General features: G+C 47.7%; 1 pseudogene; it reads right to left on the reverse strand.

Annotated features, from left to right (window-relative positions):
• Window positions 1–1,555: 1,555 nt before the first annotated feature.
• Window positions 1,556–20,033, reverse strand: part of LOC140596569 (transmembrane protein 19 pseudogene) — a 31,807-nt pseudogene continuing 13,329 nt past the window's right edge.

Here is a 20,033-nt window from a genome sequence, read left to right on the forward strand (position 1 = left end):
TACTTGTATAGACTTCTACAGAAGTCTAGAGACTTCTATAGTCTCTACCATGGTTGTCTTAAACTACACATAGTTCCGAGGATCCAGAGAGCCACTTGTGTTTTTACTACCCACGATGTGCCACACGGACAAGAGTCCTGCTCAGAAGACAGGAGAAAGCAGGATTCCATTTGCTGTTTCTGCAGCTGTAACAGAAGGTCACACGGCCTACTTTAGGACATCACCAGTGAAGCCTTTTCTTTCAGCCTCTCAACACCCGGGTCTTACCAGGCTGCAGACAAGATGAGAGAACACTTGCCATTATCTTGTTCTAGAGGCAGCAGGGATAATCATTAAGGAGTGAGGTGGTTAGGATAGTTGCCTTAGGCTCTTTGATCTTCACCTCCATCTTCAGAGGTGGGGACATGTTGAGGTGGAAGGAAAGGTGACCTCGTTTCCCTTGGAGTATCCCAGGAATCCCCCACTCCCACACCTATTTCTTAGCACGAAACACCTCCAATGCGTTTCCATCTTGAAAGATTGTACCAAGTCAACAGCAAGGCAGGGTTATAGATTTTACTAAGCCTCGGCAAATACATAGGAGTGTTCCAGTTGCTCTGTCAAAGTGAATTACTTTTTGGAAGGCCATTCCGATGTGTTCCCCTCACCACTTCACACTCTGAAGCCAGGCATGAAGCCTAGAACACGGGTTTTACTGCAGAGTGCATAGAGCGCATTTCTGTACACCAGTTGCCATATTCGACATGACAGCTTGGGGACGGTTACAGTTAGTGCAGCCCACTGAGTGTATGACACTAGAATGGATAAGCCATAGTAGGTTTATAATGAAATACCATACAGCGGTGGAGAACTGCTACAAATAATATGCAGAAGTTTCAGACAAGGGTGAAGAACTATATAGAAATGGAGTCCTGTGGTATATGAAGTTCAAAACCGTTTGTGTTTTCACTTTTTTTTTCATTTTAGTTGAGTCTGTATTGTACAGGAGAGCATAACTTAAGCTCAGAATAGAAGTCATAGCATCTTCCAATGAATTCTAGGTAGCAAACGAAAAAACTAATTACAATAGTTTTCCAGTGACTAACTATTCAGGATGCCAAAGTAAAACAGATTCCTATACAAATTTCAAAGAAAGCTAGAAAATACATTAACAAATATTGAATTCAGAATAATTTCTGCTCAGAAATCAACTAAAATGTAAGGTGCACTTTTTTAGATAGAAGATAAATCTCTTTCACTTAAAAATAATTTTTTCGTGCATTCCAATGGTCATATGAAAAAGACATATACTTTATTTTCATTCTAACCCTGAGGAAGGAAAAACAAATGTGGAGTAGCATACTAAGAACTTAAACTCCACACTTTTCACAACTGGAAATAGCAAGTAATGGAAGAAGTCCAGGACTACATTTATTCAGGCTTCCACACACATCAGTTTAAATTCCCCAAAACTAAAATTTGGGCAACTGGTACTAGTGGCATTATATTTTTAGTCCCTACACTGGTTTAAACAAAACAAAATTTGTATTTACCACGTAGGAACTTTCAGCTCAGCAATATATAGGGACATTATAGTTTCATTGCTTAAGAAGCTCTATTCAGAAGAAAAATATGAATAAGGTCTATGCACACATCTCTTTCACTACAAAGAGGTCAGCTGTTACAGGGGAGTTAATGAGAGGAAAAATGTGGAATTTCATCACAATGGAATATGGGAAGAGCTGGTATTTCCTCTTTGCCATTACAATTATTCTTCTTAGGATGAAACTTGGAATTGCAAATTTAGCTGACTTTGCCACAGTTTTCAACCTTTGTAAAGGAAAAAAAAAGTTCACTCCATGGGCCAGAAACCCCAAGCAGCAGTTGGGAGTAAGAGGGCAATAACAATGCAGTGAACCTGTTTTCTTCAGTTGTTATCAAGAATGGGTTTCCCCGCTATGTACTTCACCTCATTCGCTGGGCTGTTGACCACCATGCCTGTGCTTTCGTCTAAACCAGTAAATTGCATTGTAGCTCCTAAATATGAGTCCACAACTGATCCTAGTAATCCAGCCAGACCCCCAAATGCAATAATTGGCCACTGGGGAGCAGAAATGCCTAAATCATTAATGAAGACCAACTGTGTGAGGAAGTAGGTGATGCACACAAAGGTACCGCCAAGTAGACTGGAGACAAGGCCCACCACCGTGACCCCTCCATTGGTACCAACTGGAACTTTTTCCCAGGTTGTTATTAGCCTCGGCGGGCTTTTACTCAGAACCGGGCCCACTTCTGAAGCCCAGGTGTCTCCAGCAGAGCAGGCCAGTGCAGCCAAGAGAGACAGACACATCCAGGAAGCGGTGTACTGCTTGGAAAAATCTATCGGGATCTCCCCGGGGCCATTTTCTATCATGTACAGCAGGGCCAGCTCTGTGGGCACAGCCCCATTGCAGAACACCTGAACCCAATTCCTCTGCCCACCTTCTTTGTATTCTGAATCTAGAGGCTTCTTTATTTCTCCCTTCCATTTAGTGAGTTTTGAAGAAGAAAGGAAAAACATCAGCAAAGAGGTAAAAGAGCTGAAATTTGCAATGCTTAGGATAAATCCAACCACAAGCCCTCCCAAGGCCCCACTGTGGTCTAGACTTTTCTTTTTAAAGCCATTGGAGACGATCAAATCAGGAACGACGACAGAGAACAGCCAACGCCAAGGAGAAATAGGGTGTAAGTTGCCGTAGTAGGTGCTGGCGGTCAGAGACACCACCCAGAAGGCCAGGGAGATGCAGAGCGCGAGGCTCAGCAGCGCGACGTGGGCATCATCCTCAGGCACCGCGTGCACGCGCGGCCGGCGGCGTCCGACATGGGCTCGGGCCCAGGGGCCCACTCACCGGGCGGGGTCGCCGGCCTGGGGCTCGCAGGGGCGCCAAGGCCAGGCCCGCATCGCCCGCGCCGCTCCCCTCCCTGTGTTTTCACTTCTATCACTTGATAAATCTTGCCTTTGATAAGGATCAGGGGCAGCGCAAGGAATGTGTCTGGGCTTGTCAGTAATGACTTCATCTTCCTGGATCAGTTATATGCAGGGGATTCACTTTAACACTTCACCAATGCAGTAGAGTAAGGTTAGAGGAACACCACTGGAAAGTACATAGAAGTTCAGGCTCAGTCCAAGCTTTGCAAATTTGCCTCTCAAGGTTTTTGCCCAGTTCCCGGTAATTGGGTCTTTGCAATGGGGCCCTGGAGATCCGGACTTCCCCCAGGAACCTGCTGGTTACAACGGAAAACACCCTTGGCTGGGCTGACCTCAGGGAAGTGGAGTGGAATTCCTAAGGCTGCCAGAACCATTTTGCAGTTGACTTCTTCAAGTTGTTGAAACCTGTAGTGCTAAGGAAGACTTGGCCTGTCTTCCGGGAAGAGAGGTCTTGTCTACTAGTTTGCTGAAATCTAGTATTTTTCAGCAGTATTAGGAGCTTGAAAAATTGCTACTAGTTGAAAGGACAGACATCCTGTGTGACCACACAGCCAGTCATTGACGTGGTGGGACTTTCCTGGACTCTTGTCTGCTTTGGACACTGGTGATGCACCAAGGAGCAACAGTGAGGACTTGTGTTATACCCACCTCCTCAGGCCTTGTGAGCCTGCTTTCTATGGTCCAGAAGGCCCTGCAGGAGGGGACTCCAAGTTGTTGGAACTCCAAGGTCTATTGGAGCTTGGAGTATAGAGAATGCTACCTCCATGGCCCCCATCCCGGTATAGCCAGCAAGTTGCACTCCCCTCTGCTCCTAGTCTGTGCAACACTAGCTCCTATCCACCATGCTCTTCAATTCTGCTACCTTCACACCTCCATCCTCTAGCGCAGATTCAAAGATCAGTTTTATGTCTGGAACACCCTTCCTTACCTCCTCAGCCCCTTGTTTTGTGTGCTTTTGGGTCTTTGAGCTTCTGCTCCTTGCATGGATCACGGTAACAGTGTGAAGGCAGGTCTGTGTGGACCAAAGCCTGGTCACATACAAAGGAGCTCAAGAGGTTCTCCAACCAAGGCCCCCTCAACATATTAGGTTTGAATTTGAAAAAACTACTCCATATTCTTAGGGCAGAATATTCAGGGAGATACCATAATAGTGGTTAGGTCATTTGTCTAAGCTCATTAGCCATGTACACGAAGAATTAACCCCAATATTAGCTATGGGCTTTGTGGGAGAGGTTTGGTCCATGTAGGTCCATTGGTGGACAGATGTACCATCTGGTGGTATATATTCACAGCAAGGGAGGGACACTGCATGTGAGGGAGGCAGAGGGCATGTATGGAAGTCTATAGTTCTGCTCAAGTCCTGTGAACTAAAACTGCTTAAGGTTTAAAAAAAAAAAAAAAGAAAAAAAAAGCAATGCCTAAACTACATTCACAGAATCAGGTGTCTAGAAGACTGATCAAACTTTGACAGGCCTCACAGCATTTTCTAGGTTAGTCACATTCAACCATCATTGGTCATTTCAGTAGAGGGTTCTCCGGAGACCATGTTGGAGAAGTGTCTTGAGCCAGGATTGCCTTGAAGTCTAGTAATAAAGATCGTCAACATCTCCAGTTTTGATCAAGGGTAGTGCCTATCCTCTCCACTATCCAGTCATTCAACCAGGTGAAGTCCAGAACTGAAGGCTCCTGCCCTATGTGCTGGGACAACTTCCTCCTCGATTAGACCCCAGTCCTGTGGCAGGTAGCCACCAAGCCATCCCCTAGTCTCTCCTATGTACTGGGTACATGAGTATGAGACTCTAAGGCATCCAGATATCTAAGGTGGGAGCCCTTTTGCTGACAAGAGTTGGCTCTTTCTAAAGCCACCTGGCAGTAGTTCTACAGAGACATTTACCAAGACAGCATTAAGTTTGGTTATCTGATAGTCCCTTGCTAAAGTTAGAAACATGGAGAACGTTTTGTAGGGAGGATGACTGGAAATGTTAAGTTTCAGTAGCAAAGTTGGTACTCAGGAAAGCCCCCTGGGGAACATCTAGGTACCACTGAATGGCTGCTGGCAGTGCCCTTTGACATGTGGAGCTTCAGTCAGGATGCCAAGGTAATTCTTTCCTAGCACCAAAAAACCCTGGTTTCTACTCCAATCTTGGGTTTCACATTTTAAGTGCTTTGGGGCATCCAGATTTTAAGTAAAATGTAATAGCCAAGAAGCTAGCATATCTCAAAGATGGTCCTCCTTACAGGTCAGTATCAGGAGTACCATTTGCCAGGCTTGTTCATCTGATACAAGTCACCATGGGCTTAATTTCACACATGGGCCTAGCTTTCAACCCCCTAAGCTCCTTCCCAGGATTCCCCATCAGACATGGATTTTGGAGGATTTGTGGAAGGGGTGGGGGGCCTGCTAGGAGATGCCACTGTATTTAGAAACCATGGCGGCAGCACCATTGCCCAATTTATAACCCAACAGGAAGGGGACACCAGCTCTCCCTCAGCCCCTTCTAAACTTCCGAATAGCTCCTAAACACCAAGATACCAAGAAAACCATCAGTGCAAGGACAGCAGGAACCTGAAGCAGCATCAGTTTTAGGCTTTCTAAAAATAAGTGTGGGATGGGGAATTGTGGAGATCTAGCTGGTTTAAGGAAGATGGTGAATCACAGAATCCTCCATGTTTGGAGCACCTAGGAAATTCTAGTAGGGACCAGTAGTAGGCATTACAACACACTGAATGGCAGCTCAGAAGAGTGCTACTGGAGGAGAGCGGGGGGCGGAGGGCAGGGAGAGCAAGCACCTAGCTGCTAGTTGAAGCTATGACGTCCTGAGACCAAACCTAGAGCAGGATAGGGACCAGCTAAAGAACAGCTTGCAAAGGAGACCTGAACAAAATAGCTGGAGACTTGTCAGTCCCTGGGCCAGGTGTCAGCTGGGCCAGAAGCGCTTTAGACCTAGATCTGTCAGGGAGATTTGAAGAGGTTGAAGTCTGTTTGGGAACATTCAGACCCCAGACATTTAGGAAGGTCTTGCAAACGTGGTAAGGCACTAGTGTTAGTGGGGAAATGGTTTTCAGGATAGAGATCCTGGTTTTGTGATAAGCTCAAGGTCTAGAAGGAGTTGAAATCCCTCCAGAAGATGGTGGGGGTGAGGGGTTAGAGAGAATCCTAGAAAATAGATACATTTTTCCAGGGCAGATAACCCCCAGGGAGTGACAGATCCCTTACAGGCTTTCTACAACCGAGAAGCCCCCCCTTGAGGGACCAGGAGGACCACCAAGGTATTGGCAGAACAGATATGGCGTCCTGGCAGGACTCCCTGAACTCCCAGGTAGGCAACCAAGGGATAGTTATTCATCCAACCCAGAAAACTACCGTTTGGAGCACCAGGCACAAGATGGTTTCCAGGTTCACCATGACCTGTACAATCAGAAGCCCTGTCAGCAACATTGGACACGTTTCTCTAGGCACACTAGTATGTGAAGTCCCCAGCGAGCCGCTGGTTTCCTGACCTAGTTCTCTGGAGGCAGAGAAGAGAGAACCCAAGAAGATACTAATAAGGAAAGAAGATCCAAGATTTGTCTGGGTCCCTAAGGTAGAAACTACGGCTCCCCCAGAGCCCTGAAGACCCCAGCCTTGATAGAGACTATAGCACAGATTCACCTGGATTTCACCTCTGGAGAACAGGGAGGCCCCGGCATAGAGTGGTGTCCGGTCCTCCATTCACAGGAAACGGCACAGAATTTAGGGTAGGAGGCAGCCAGCCCTGTTCTTCGGCAGTTGTGCTCCAAACCCTTACTTCAGGCATGTTGCCTAGGAGGATAATCCCTCCATGCTTTTGATCCCCTGAAAGGGATTGCAGATAGGATCTGCTTCTCGATCCTGGAAGAGGGAAAGTTACAAATGGAATGTATTAGGAAGACGAGGGCTTGACCTTTGCAGACTGATCTACAAGGTTAGGGCAATAAGTTTAGACTTTTTGCTTCTCACCACCAGGATTTTTTTTTTTTCTTTGAGCTCAAGTGACTGATGGAGATACTGCTTTTGACTCATTCAGGTTGAGCAATTCCCCTAATACTTTTCATCCCTTCATTCCTTAAGACCTTAAAGCCACCTGTGGCTCGTAAAAGCCAAGAAGGCTACTTCACCAGCTGTGCTAAGAATGGAGGAATCCGTTAGAATAGGGAGTCGGCTTTGTAGGTTTTTCCTGTCCCCCCCCCATTTGTAGCTTTAATACAGTCCATGCTGCACAACTTCAGCGGCAGTACTTCCAGCCCATGTTAGTGGGACCACCTCCCCTCGGAGGTCCCTAGTGTTGGGGTCTACTCTTGGACTCCATTCTCAGTACAAGCAGATCTTGTGAAGCTATTTTTTCCCCCTGACTGCTTGGCCATAGGCAGTTTGGGTTTTGTAGTTTCAAGAAGCAGGTACTTAAAACTCATCCCAAGAATGGAACAGCAGTCCATCTGTACGTTCCTGATCAGCACTTGTGAGGTAACCTGGTTGATGAAAACCTTGCTGCTCACTCCCTCACCCCCTAGAAGAGCTCCTGGCCTAAAATCTTTTATTCTGATTTCCTCACCCCACCTTCCTGCCTAGAAGACCATCCCAATTTTGTACAGATCCTCGGAGCAGCTCTCTACTTGTGTGGAATAGCTGCCTATTCATGAATGGGTTAGTAAAGCCAGTTAGAGCAAACAAAAAGTGTGGTCTGTGTATACCGCAGAATATTTCTCAGTCACTAGAGACGACAAATACCATTTGCTTCGATGTGGTTGGAACTGGAGGGTATTATGCCGAGTGAAATAAGTCAATCGGAGAAGGACAGACATTACATGGTATCATTCATTTGGGGGAATAGTGAAAGGGAATAAAGGGGAAAGGAGGGGGAAAAAAAAAGGAAATATCAGAAAGGGAGACAACATGAGACTCCTAACTCTGGGAAACAAACTAGGGGTTGTAGAAAGGGAGGTGGGCAGGGAGTGGGGTGACTGGATGACGGGCACTGAGGGGGCAACTTGATGGGACGAGCACTGGGTGTTATGCTAGATGTTGGCAAGTTGAACTCCAATAGAAGACAAACAAAAACAAAAACCCACCAGAAGCTGGGTGAGTCACTCTCAACTAAAGCCCTCATTTGAGGAAGAGCCACAGCTGGGCTCCGGAAGTTAGCTATCAGGATAGAGGGTTGAACAAGATCCTTTCATTTTAAAGCCTGGTCCTGATAACCCTCCATCACAAAAGGTACGCTCCTAGTACTATACAGGAGGATACTATGCTCACAAAGAGCCTCATTTTCAGAGCTGTCCTGGGATGGCACTGGAGATCTCTTGGGCTCAAGTTCTTGAAAGGAACTTGCTGCCTTGAAAGGAAGCTTCAAGGGAAGGCATAGTCACCTCCAAAATCCAGTCACAGGGCTAGGCTTTGATGGATGCCAGGTCATCTGGGACCCAAGCTAAATGCCTGTAGGGATCTTCTATCCATTTAAGTAGATCTTAATTCAAAAGTATCCTCCAAAGCACAGCTGGTACAAATATGGCCACATGCAGTATTTGTCAGACTGTCCCCTAATTGACATTAGGCCTTAGGGCTATAGTAGAAAGGCCAGCTAGACGTCAGCGCTCTGGACCCTGATATTAGGGAAAATGCTCTGAATGTGGTTACTCCGTGAAAGCACCCAGGATTCAGAGCTGTTATTTTTAAGCAGGCAGTTGCCTACTGGGCACACACGCTGGTCACATTTAACTCCATGTTCAATTTAGTCAACACCTAGAGCTTCATACCAGTGTCCTGTCCTGTTGTGCATGTTATGGGAATACTACATTTTTCAGGTCAGGAATCTGGGAGAGCTCCCCACCGCTCCTCTTCACAAGTAGCAGAGGTAGGGGGCAAGTGTAGTGTCTTGATATAGATGACAGAACCTGTTTCCTTAGCTCGGGTCTTTAAGTCTGGTCAAGTTCATTAGGCATGGACCAAGACCGACCGCAGGATTTGGTAGTGTACAGCTGATAGCCACCCCAACTTCCACAGCTCACCAGGGGACTTTAGGATTGGCTAGGACGAACCCCGTAAGACCTGGAAGTTCAGTGGTCCTTACTTGGCTTTAAACTTCATTGCCAATCTCCAACCACACCTGTCAGGAAGAACATGGATGCTCTTATCTGGAGGCTTTTCAATAGGCCCTTGCCTTCTTAGGAAGGCTTAAATAGGCTTATTCATGAGAAGGAGGCAGAGACAAGCAGAGGGAGAAGCAGGCTCCTTGCAAGGAGCCTGATGCAGGGCTCAATCCCTGGATCTGGGACACAGGATCACACCCAGAGCTGAAGGCAGATGCCCAACTACTGAGCCACCCAGTCACCCCCTAACGGAGCCCTCTGTCTCGCTGAAAGTAGACTAGAAGTTGCTAACCTTTTCTGCAATCAGCTGTTCATTTTATTGCTGCAGTATAGTCCGAGCCCAGGGTCCAACACTGGGTATTTGGGCCAACCTTTGCTAGTTTTTACCACTTGAATTCAGTAAAGACTTTCCCTTTACAAAGCGAATTCTTATTAGATACTAGGCTACACTCAAGCCCAGAACTGTAGAGCCAGAGGAACAGTTCTTGGGAGTCCCTGAAGGTCTTCAAACAGCAGTTAAAGAAAACTCAAGACCAGACAAACCACGGGTAAGGAAAGCAGAAACAAGGGAGCCTGAAACTTCAGGCAAACCCAATCCGTGGAGATCTGAGAACATCTAAGGGGGTACCCTGAGTGCAAACTTGAGTGCAAACTTGCTCAGTCCAGTATTCTGCTCCTGTTTGGAGGCCTTCTAAACTTTGCCAGGAGTATAGTCTAGCTGTGACTCATTCATCTGGAGCCCGACCAGATGGATTCATCTTAGAAGCAACCACTATTCTGAAACTGAACATAGTTCAGGGCAGATCCCCATGTCAGAGGCCCTCAACAAAACCCTGTGCTTAGGAGATCTGGTTTTGTACTCCAGGATCTGGAAAAGCACTCAGTTGAGTTTCAGAGTATTCTTATGGACCTAATACTCAAGTATTTTGAGAAGCTCCCCACACCCCCGCTTGGGAGGAGACGGCACAAGCTGCTCTACATCTGAGCCTGTACAAGCGTACCTTGGGTCCTTACACGCTTAAGAAAAAGTTTGTGGCAACCCTGCACGGAGTGCATTTCCACGTGCCATTTCCACGGGAAGCACGGAGACTGCTCAAGCCATTCCAGTTTTCAACTCCGTGATATTATACAGGATTCCAAAAAGTGTATGTTTGTCCAGCCAGGTAGCCTCTCCTGTATGAATGCAAAAAAAAAAAAAAAAAAAAAAAAAGAAAGAAAAAGAAAAAAAAGCTTAATTCTTTGCAAAAACATAAAACAAAAGAAAACAAAACAAAAAACCCACAAACCAGTCTCTCACAAATATTTTTATTATTGAATTTATTGCTTCTTTGAAAACCTAGAGGGGGAAAAAAAAAAAAAACCCTTACCTTCCAGGCACGCTTCCTGCTTTTGCTATTAGTCAAGTATAGATGCTGCAGTGTTATTAATTTTAACAATATTTCAGCCTGGCTTAATTTGGCTGCCTTTTTGGTTCAAGGTGAGACCCCGGAGGGGGCGGGGGTTGGGAATCATCAAGCCAGTCCCAAAGCCTGTTTCTGGAGGCCGGCATTTGATCTGTTACAAGCCTCTCCTACCCTCCTGTGGCTTTGCTTTATACTCTCTCAGAACAATGCCTTCTCTGTGGCCCACTTTTGCTGCCCATTCTCAGGTCTGGGTCATTTGGCGCCTCCGATGGGTCAGGGTGTTGGGGTCCTGAGAGTCCCTGGTGACTCGCAAAAGTAAGACCTCATCCGAGCCTTTCCTCAGAACGAGAGTCCCAAATGGCCTAAGTTTTGTCAGCACACAGGAAGCTTCTGTTCTTTTAGGATTTGTGCCCAGATCAGGTCTACCATCTTGAATACTGTGCCTTCAGGGAGATTCTTAACCTCCAGGCAGGTTACCCCCAAGGAGGGTGTAATTGAGCCTTGTTCCATGAGGCGGACAGTGTGGAGCCACAACAAAGCGGCTCTCCTCCAGGCCGCTGCCCCTCGGTGCCTTAGGCCTGCTCCTCAGACCTCTCTACTGTGGTGTGGCTAACTGGTGACTGGAAGCAATTCGGCTCCGCTTCTCACTTGTTCTTAGATCTTAGTGCCCCTGACTGCTGCAAGGCCATATTATCAGTGTTTACTTTTTTGGGGTAGTATAGAAGCTTTTTGCCACCCCCAAGCTCGAGGGAGCAACAGGTGCTAATGAGCAGTGCCCCCACCTCACCCCCTGCCCTCCAACAACACACACCCACACAGAGTCATATACACAAGACATTTAAAGGATTCTGAAACAAAACCAGAGGAGCAGTGTGAGTTCGAGGAGCCCTAACAGAGTATATACAATTTTCATGAAAACCTGCCAGAGGCTAAGAAGCAGCAGAGCATTGTGAACCAACACTAGACTGTCGTAGCCAGCTTTCAAAGGAATTGCAATGCTTCACCCTGGATCTGTTCCTCGGCAGCAGGTTCGAGAACCCAAAATGTGGCCTCCTCTAGCATGTAATCAGTATTTCTGCTGCATCTGAATACAAAGTGGTTGGCTTTGTCTCAGACCGAACTTAATGTAGCCTCACATGATTCTCCCCCACCTGGCTCCGGGAAGACTGCTCCTGGCTTAATAGAAAATGAAGATAAAATAATGCTCCAGATGTCTCCAAATAAAAATGTTCCATTTAAAAAAAAACAAAACAAAACGGGAGTCTATCTGTGCCATTTCCACTCCCTCCTATACCATTCGTCTCTGCAGCACATTTTGATAGTTCATGAGATTTCATAATTATGATCTGTGATCAGTGACCTTTGAGATTATAATTATGGTTTCAGGTCACCATGAACCACAACATAGGATCGGAAACGGACAGGAGTGTTCTGACTGGTCCACCCACCTGGTACTCTTGTCTCGTCTGTTCAAGCCTCCCTGAGACAAGAGTAAGCCAGTTAATATACAGTGATCTCCGTGTGAGAGATGGAACTCTTCCTTTGCATTCACAACTTGTATAACTATCACAAGGCCCAGATTTGGGCCTATCAGCATTCAGTGTACCTTCTCTGCTAAGCTTGTTTTTTGACTTGAAGCGTTCAAGTGGAAGGAAAAGTTCTTGAAGTTGGTACTTCACCAGGGACCACAGGAAGGTTAAAGCCAGCAGCCTTAATGCAGACATGGATATAAAGTTCGAGTGATGGAGCTAGAGGGTCAAGTCTGGCTCAAAATTCCCTCAAACTAAAGCTTAATCCAGAGCAAGTCCAACTCTCCAATTTTGTGTGAGTGGAGGGACCCGGGGATGCTCAAGTTTGAGGCCGGCAGAGGTCCGTTCTTGAGGTTCAAGAAGTGGTCTCCATAATAGAAGCACAAGTTGATACAGCAAGTTCTCTAGAAGATCTAGCTAAGATAGTGAAGATTTCCACTATAGTGAGAACAGCTTTGTATCGTAGGACGCCATCTAGGGACTTCTAGTAGACTGGGGCAGGAGTTCTGAGAAACAAGCTGCCACTCTTGTCAGGGGCAAATGCAGCTGGTGACTAAATTGAAGCCTGTGTTCCTTGGCCATTCCAAAAATCCTAGGGCCCTTAGGAATTATGCTAAATTGACCCTGCCTGTGCTCCAAAAATGGAGCAACAAAGCCTGGATAGCCGATAACATGGCTTAGAGTATTTCAAGCTTACTGCTGAGACCTGCTACTCAAAAGATCCTTTTCTAGTTAACTGCTCATTGACAATGCATCTGGTCACCCAAGAGCTGAGGGGGGCCTACAGAGCGATTGAGGTGTTCACGCTAACCACCTCTATTCTGCAGCCCACAGTTGGAGTATTTCTGACTTAAGTCCTCTTAGGAGACAGTTTGTAAGGATATAGCTTCTGTAGACAGGGAGCCTGCAGGTGGATCTGGGCAGAGGAAGTTCAAAACCTGGGAAAGGATTCACTGTTCCAGAGGCCATTAACATTCATGATTCCTGGAAAGAGGTCAAAATGTCAACAGGAACAAGAGTTCAGAAGTGGATCCAACCCCCATGGATGATTGAGGGGCTCAGGACATCCGTGGAGGAAGCCCCCTCAGATGTGGTAGAGACAGAATTAGAAGTGGAGCCTGAACGTGGGACCACACAGCCATGATCTCATGCTAGAGCTAGTGGGAGAATAGATGCGGCTCGGGGAGGAGTAAAGAACATGGTTTTTGAGATGGAATCTACTCCTGGCGAGGATGCTGTGAAGCCTGTTGAAATGGCAGTTTGAACTCTTCCATAAGCCTACTTGATAAGGTAATAGCAGGGTTCAAGAGGACCGACTCCAGTTTTGGAAGCTCCGTGGGTAAAATGCTGTGGAACAGCAGCACATAGCCACAGAGCAATCGTGTGGGAGGAGAGTCCGTTCATGCGGCTAAGTTCATTGTCGTCCCAAGAACTCAATCAGTCGGCAGCTGTCAGCACTGGGGCAGACACTGCACCAGCAGAAAGACCAGCTGAAGGTTCAGGGGACAGCATTTTGGGGAGATTTAGTTCAGGCATTTTAGGACTATTGTACACTTAGTAGGCTATGGTGTAGTATAAACGTAGCTCTTACGTGCTCCAGGCAACCAAGAAGTTCATTTAGCCGCTTTATGGTGGTGTGCAAGAAACCGTGGTATCTGAGGCCTGCCTGTCTGAACAGACTTTTCATCTAGGATAAGTCGTACCTCACCGGAGACTAAGGGGGCTGTACGGCAGGCACCTAGAGCCTCTCAAGGCCCACCAGAGGCCACCTGCCCTTTATAGGGTGGCATCTAGAGCCCCAGCACAGATCTCAGGGGACAGCGTGCAAGTTGCCAGAGAAGCTCACCTCCCAGCTGCACATGACTTCAGAGAGCAGCCTCAACACCTATACTTTACATGCACTTAATTGTTGTATGAGTGGAGGGTGTAGTATGGCTGAGAAGATCCTTAGGATTGGATCTTAAGGATCCATCTAAGATGGATATATAGCGAATAGAACCAAGCACCTTCTACTCCACATTTCCGAAGGCAAGGTTAAGGCCAAACCACAAAGGCACTTAGGGGCTTAGCTTTGTAGTAGGATCCTCCCTAGAGGAACACCATGAAGACTAAGTGGTCACCCACCCACCCACCTCCTACTGTTTGGGAAGGATTACTTCAGCATGAAGCTAAGGACCACTTTTCTGCACAATGATGGATGGGGGAAATGGCAGCTTGGACACACTATAGGAGGACACCGGGCTGGGAGCAAGGCAAGAGAATCCATAGTGGCTTCCTCTAAGCTCATGAGCAGGACTGCGGCGTTCTGTGCACCATAAGGGGGACCTAAAGACCCCTTATGGTAGGACGGCTAAGCCAGACTATGCTCCATGCAATTTCACTCCCTGAGCTGCAGGCTTACAAAGGCTTCTGCATCCTCTGCATTTCCCCCTTTCCCACAAGGAACGCCAACATCACCTGCATTTAGAACGAGCCTCATCTGCTGGCCGCCTGTGGCGGTGTTGGCTGCTGCCTCACACAATCCAGCTAGCACGCCACTTCCAGCCGGAGGCCCACGTCAGTACCCACAGAAGTGTTGCAGCTAGCGCCCGGACACTTTGGGCACACTCCATGTTGAAGTGGGGTCTGTGAAGACCTCAAGAGCTAGCTAGTCCCTAACTCCTTGTTTTACAGGGGAGGGCAGCAGCACCAAAGCAGACAAGAAAGCTCAGCTTCACAGGCATAGGAAGGAGTCAGGCTACAACTAGATTCAGGTAGTTCCCAGCATCATGAAGCAAGATCTAATGAGTTGATTAGAACCGGGCCCAAATGCCTTTTCAAACAGGGACTTGTGCTTTGAGAAAGCCCCAGCTGATAAGACTTTCCCTCCCTCCCGAGGTGAGGATTAGGGGTTCTGTAGGAGAGAGTAAGTGTACAAACAGATCCTAGTTCCTCTCTTTTCTAGTGATCAGGTCACTTCATCCTTGGGGAATGAAACCTGACTAGAGAAGCAGAACTAGCAAGGAATGTTGAACCCTTGCCAGGTTAGAGGGGCTGGGGGAGAGCTTTGGTTTATTTAGTTCTAATGAACTAGTAGCCAGATAACCCTTCAGGGAGAGGAGCGGAGGTCCCTATCCCTCACGAGTTAGAGATGGCCTTAAGGTTTTCTGGAGGACAGCTACACCCCCCCCATCACTGCAGGACTAATCCCTCTGACAGCGTTGACAAGATTTGAGGAAGAAAGCCTATTTTAGTCACAGCCCAGAAAAGGAACCAGCTTCCTGAACCTCAAAGATCTTTGCCCGTCTCCATTCTGCTGAGCACCTCCTTAATCTGGTGCCGTGCGGAGCCAGCCCACAAAAGGGTTGAGGGGTCCCTATCATCACAAATTCAGATCTAAGAAGCCACCTAGACCTCCAGGACCACAGAAGTAAATGAAGAAGCATCTAGAAGACCATGTCTAGTGCCCAGGGCAGCCAGTCCTGGTGCTGGGGAGGGAAGATGCCTGCTGCTCGTGGGTTGGGAGCTCAGGTTCACCTGCTCCACCATCACTAGCGCTTTGTTCTGACCTAGTTAATAATTCCGCTCATGAACGACAGGCACGGAGAGCTGCAGACTGCTGTACCGCAGACTCCAGGCTTCCCAACTTCTGATTCAGAGGCTTTGTGAGGCCCTGCCTATGGTTCCCCCACCAACATCGGCTTCCGCGTACCAGGGGGCTGCTCTTGAAAGGCTGCTTTAGCATTCCCTCCCAGGCTGGGCCCTTAGGGACCCAGCAGGCTCCTTCCCACCCTGTTCTGCTGGATGAAAGAGAACTTCGCCTTAGCCCAGGAGCCAAGGAATTGCTCCTACGATCCTCTTTAGAAAAGGAAAGAAAGGTCTTAGAGCAAAGGAGGCCTCAGACATGCCGGTGGAGGTGCGTTCGAACAGGCTTATTGCGGGCTGGAACCTCCTTAGGCTTCAGCAGAGTGAAAGAGAGCAAGAGAAAACAGGAGCTTTCTCAGGAGGAAGGAACCCAGAGGAAGAGCCAACCTTGCCAGCTTGAAAACAAAGGCCCAGCAACCCCCACCCCCCTCCCTCGTATCAGAGAGCTCCGGCAGCCCCGCTGGGACCACCAGGATCTGACCGCCCAGGGCTGGACCAACAGCTCACACCAGCCAAGATACCCACGGGAGGGAGGAGGCCGCAACCTGCCTCTTTATAGGCCTGCCTTCTCCCCACCCCCTCTATTAGCTGGAAGGACAGCCACCTGCGCCAGCAGCCTCTCACCTGCCCTGCCCCCGCCAACCTCCTGTTGGGTTTTGGGGGCTACTGAGGGGCAGCTGGGGTCTTCAGGGTCAGAGACGTGAACACTGTTAAAGCAGTCGGAGAGACTTGGCAACAGTTCTCTGCAGCTCAGCAGCTTACTGTGAACGAGGAAACCACTTTTGGGAGGTCCTCCCTGGCCCTGGGGACAGCCACGGTGGGGCAGGGGTGGGGTGGATTTTCCTTGGAGAGCTGAGGGTTCAGGTAGGGCAACCAACGCATCCCTGTCTGCCTGTGACTGTCCCACTTTTACCACTGGAAGTTCTGTGTGTCCTGGGACATCTCCTAACCTGGGCAAATTGGGGGTTGGTCATCCTTTTTTTTTTTTAATATGTATATTTATATTTTTTATTGAAGCTCAATTTGCCAACATACAGTCTAATGCCCAGTGCTCATCTTGTCAAGTGGTCATCCCTGCAGAGGAAGGTACAGTGACTTTCCAGGGTCTGGACTCCCGTGGCTGGTAGGGCTTGGGCTGGGAGCTGTAAGGGAGGGAACACTTTGCTTTATTTAAATGCCCTTGAGTGTTTCTAAACCACTTAGATTTACAAATCACCCTAGACATATTCCAACTCTGCCTATTTAAAGACCCGAAGCATTTCCTATTACTCTTAATTCACATTGTTTTAATTTGGGGGTAGAAAGGCTAAGAGTTTTGTGAGATTTGTTAAATGTGTACCTCTGTGTCTTAATTATGAACAAGCTCACCAGCTAGGCCCGCGGAAACTTTTTTTAGAAGTCTGATTACCTCCTATTTAAGGAGTTAAATGTCAGGTTTTTACTGTTAGGACCCCTTAAAAGATGGCAGGTAGTTCCAAAGGTGAAAACTGTAATCATACATTGTTTGTAGGGTTAAGAATTTGGAATCCAATCACTCTATGGTGGTGGTAGGTTTATCTCATTGTATTTATCCTCAGGACTGGCCAACGCAATGAGTTCAGTGGATTACACGGTTTGGGGTTCGGTTGCCAGTTTTGATGGGAGATCGAAGCTTCTTGAAATTATTTCATTTGTGATGCCTTAATTGATACATGTGCTGATGATTTTCGCTAACACGTTTTAAAGTTAATATGTAGACATGTGGTAAATTGTCTATATGTAGTTTAAATAAAAATATTTCAGTATAAATAGCATAAGGTGTTTGTATACCTCTAGTCTACACCCTTGGGGCCTCTAGGTAACTGCAGTCACTTTAACGAGATTCTACTCTCTAGAGAGGACCACCAAGCTCTTTAAATGCCTTCATCTGTTTCTAAGGGACGTTAGAAGTGACTTCAGCACCGTGAGCAATGGCTAAGCCACGTGGCCGGCTTGAAATACTATGTGGATGCCACTGCTGTTGGAGGAACAGGGTCTGAGGACCTCAGGACCGAGTGGCCCATCAGCCCAGCATCTTCCCTGCCCGCTGTGTGGAGAGCAGATTGCGGGGCTAGGTTCTCCTTCCTCAGCCTCTCTGCTTTTAAGGAGGTCTCAAATCCCCTGAAGAGATGAAAGGCTTGGCTCATCCTGCCTTCAAGAGACTGCATTTACTCAGTGAAAATTACACGCCGTTTCTGCAATGCTCGGGGACAAAGTGTAGGGAACTCTCTGAACTTGCAAAAATAGAGTATAGGGCTGCTTGGTGCTGATTGCTAATGCACGCGTGTGTGCTTTGTCAGAATGGGCTCTGAGCCTCATCTTTGCGACACTATTGGGTGCGGGTTGTGGGGGATGGGACGTACCTCCCACCTGTCGCTATTGCCTGATTATTCATTCAGAAACAACAATAAGTAGCTGGCCATCGTGGACTAATCGGATTGCTTAGAGTCATTTCGCAGCAGCATTTTCAAAGTCCTGTTCCCCTTCCCCACACACGTGGACGCTCTACACATTTGCAAAAGAGATGCTTTCTGCAGATGGTTCCTTGTGCCTAGGGCTCAGGGCGATTTAATTCCAGCATTTGCAGAATGAACGAATGGTGCTGCGCCCGGTGGGTGGTGTCTGGTTAGGGCAGCTCCCTGTCTGTAAACTCCTATCCCACACATTGGTTGAGCACCTCTTGAGTGCTGGCAGAGGATAGTCCCACTGTGAATAGAAGTGGGTCTGATCAACGCCAATCTCCGTGCTCATGGAACTGCCAGTTCAGTGGTAGGAGGTAGACAATAAGCGATGATTTATTTTCTTGCTTGTCTGATGGAGACGGTGCTGCAGAGCAGGTCAGCGGGGATGTGGGGGGGGGTGCATGGTGCAATTTAAAATCGGGTCAAATGTAGAATTATGCGATGGTGGAAGGAGGGGTGTCTCGGCCCTGCATCTATTTAGGGGATAATCATTTAACGGAGGAGGAACTATTGGTGCAAAGGTCCTGGGCTTGGACCCTGCCTGGTTCAAGAAAGAGCCCTGCAGCCAGTTTCTGTACAGAGCTCAAGGGAAGCAATTAGGAGGCGTGGCAAGAGAGGTTATTGCCAGGGGGCCTGGGCCCTTGCAAGCCTTTGTCAGGACTTTGGGTTTTCCTTAACGGTGATGGAGAGCCCTAGAAGTGTTTGAGCAACACTTACATTCTTAGACGACAAAAGGCATTTTGAGCATGTTTGAGGTCCCCCAATCAGCAGAATCAGCTAAACCTGGGAGGTTCATAGAAGGGCATATGCACAGACCTCATCCCTGATCTCCGGAATCTGGGACAACCTGCTTTCACTGAGCCCCTCCAAGGGAGAGACAAAATACAGCATGCCCAGGTAAATTTGAATATGTTTGACAAACAATGAATAATTTTTTATGTAACTATGTCCTCTGCAATGTTGCACACTTATACGAAGAAAGTACTTAATTATCTGAAATTCAAATTTACCTGAGTGGCCTCTATTTTTATTTGCTAAACCTGGCAACCCTCCCTCAGATGATTCTGATGCATGCTGATGTCTGAAAAGCGCTGTTCTATTAGCTGTAGCTGACCCACCCAGGTGCCCTCCGCCTGGGAGGCAGGGTGTCTCCCACCCAGTGAGTGCTGATGGCTGAGGGCCCTCGGCTGCCACCTTCTTTGGGGTATCGCTCCATGGTTGACCAGATCTACGCTTGGTCCCTAGCACATGACCGAGACCGCTCTTGTGTCGAGGGCTGATGGCTCTGTTCATGGCTTATTCTTCAGTCCTCCCTGCTGTGGGTCAAGCTAAGGCCAGACTTCACTGAGACCCCATCCTGGCTCTGCTCTGTCTCCTTGTTATTCTGTGTCCCCTACTTCCCTACGGATTTCTTTTCCCCCCTGAGAGAACTCCTTCAGTATTTTGTGAACATCCAAATCTCTTTTGTAGGCTCTACTTATGGGGGCCATGTCTGAGCTCAAGGGTCACTCTGTCTGCTACTTTGAGGATAGCCTCTTGAAGCAAGCGTGAAGCAGGGAGACGTTAACATATTATTGCACAATCCAGTGGTCTAGAAGGGTGCTGGCAGCAGAGGAGTCAGTTTGGGTTAAGTTTGCAGGTACAGTCAACTGGACCTGCTGGTGAGTTGGAGGGAGGATGAGAGAAAGAAGCCAAGGTTGACTCCAGGGATTTTTTCCACTTACCACTTCCCCAAGGTGGGTAAGATCAGGAGTGGGGATTTCTGGGAAGAAAGATCCTGATTTTAGCTTTTTTTTTTTTTTTCTTTTATATGGCAAGTTTCAAATACCTTCAGCTCAGGCGAGCAGGTGTATTGAGTCAGATGGGATCACCGGGTTGAGGCCAGGAGAATTTGAGCATTTTCAGTGGGCAAACAGCCATGAATGCCAGCCATATTGTGGGTCAA

The sequence above is a fragment of the Vulpes vulpes genome, unplaced genomic scaffold (genome assembly GCF_048418805.1).
Source record: "Vulpes vulpes isolate BD-2025 unplaced genomic scaffold, VulVul3 Bu000000681, whole genome shotgun sequence".
Taxonomy (NCBI): Eukaryota; Metazoa; Chordata; class Mammalia; order Carnivora; family Canidae; genus Vulpes; species Vulpes vulpes.